Source organism: Diabrotica virgifera, chromosome 6 (assembly GCF_917563875.1).
Source record: "Diabrotica virgifera virgifera chromosome 6, PGI_DIABVI_V3a".
NCBI classification, from domain to species: domain Eukaryota; kingdom Metazoa; phylum Arthropoda; class Insecta; order Coleoptera; family Chrysomelidae; genus Diabrotica; species Diabrotica virgifera.
Window position 1 is genome coordinate 85171488 of NC_065448.1, and position 1451 is coordinate 85172938.

Below are 1451 nucleotides of genomic sequence, written 5' to 3' on the forward strand. Positions count from 1 at the left end.
TTATAAAACAGAAGAGTCCCTTTTGACTATTGACTTTTATAAGATGTTATTATGTTTTGAATGACCGATAAGTTTGTAACAATACATTTGTATTTTAATTAAAATAAAACTATTAAAATTAGTCTTAACTTCTATAAAGAGTTAATCCACAGAACGAATAAAACACTTCCAATATTTAATATTTTATTCAAGTGGACAATAAAGGTAAAACACAAACAACTTTTGTTTCTTACTTATTTATTTATAAAATAATGTGACATTTTACATAGAAATATGAGTATTTAATTTGGATTAAATAAATGTTTACTTGTTGAACTTTTCCACCGTCTGCACACAACAGCTGAACGGAGCCATTAGACCTAACAACAAAACGCTAAATAAAGTGTGTATTTTAAAACTGTTGGATAAACAGTACCTACAATCAGAAAATCTCTACCTTACAATCAGAAAAACTTACCTTTAAAAAGGTACTCGATTACAAAATATCAAAAAACACGACTGAATATCAGCTTTTTATGGTGACACAAACACATCACATAACCGACCTTATAAAATAACTGAACGACAACGAACGAACGAACACGAACACTGAACACAGATTCACAGATAGCGCAGGATTTGTCAAAAGTCATGTTCCACCAATCACAATGCCGACATCAGCGCCTCTGACAAAATGGAAGGAAAATAAATACGATTACATGTTTTTTATTAGAATGCGCGGGGCATGGGTAAAATGACACAATCAAATGACAAATGACACTGACCTGACACTTTGATAGTGACAAGTGACATGACAACAACAACTCAATATGGCGGCTGGGAGAGAAGCAAATGTTATTTTGTGTTCTTACGCCCGGTTTCATAATCAGTTAAGGCGGCTGCACAATTGCCCGGGAACGAGAACGGAAACGGGAACGGGAAAAAAGTTAACCTCTATGTAAATTAATGTTGTAGATGCACAATAACCGAGAACGAGAAGCTGTCCGGTAACGGGAACGGGAAAGTTGACCATGTTTTAACTTTCTCGTTCCCGTTGTATTCCCGGAACCAATCAGAAGGAAGTATTAAAAATACTGTCAAATGCCCAATAAAAATTTGTTATTAGAAGTGTGTGATCAAGTTTTAGTGACAATTTTTATACATTTTGCATTAAAATAAATGACGAACGATTGATTTCTTTATTGGAAAAAATGTCCTCATCCGTATGATTGATGTAGATCATAGGATCATAGTACGTACTTATATGGTAATTAGATACAATAATAATATAAATATTTGAATATGCTTTTTATTTTTATGCTGACAAACCTTTGCGATTGCACACATATTATGTGTAAATTAGTTCCAAGATTATAAAAAACGAAAATATTATAAAAGTTGGTCATCAAATAAATCCATATTTTTAGAGTTAACAGACATGTTCTTTTAATAAAATTAGAAAAAGATCGTTC

The 1451-nt window shown here is 32.0% G+C and overlaps 1 long non-coding RNA gene across 1 annotated transcript; it reads right to left on the reverse strand.

The window, feature by feature from the left end:
* Positions 1–220: 220 nt before the first annotated feature.
* LOC126886561 (uncharacterized) lies at positions 221–1184 on the reverse strand. The gene is made up of 2 exons (XR_007698687.1): positions 458–1184; positions 221–359 (listed from the first exon to the last, which is right to left on the reverse strand). It is a non-coding gene; the product is annotated as an uncharacterized LOC126886561 (long non-coding RNA).
* Positions 1185–1451: the final 267 nt, after the last annotated feature.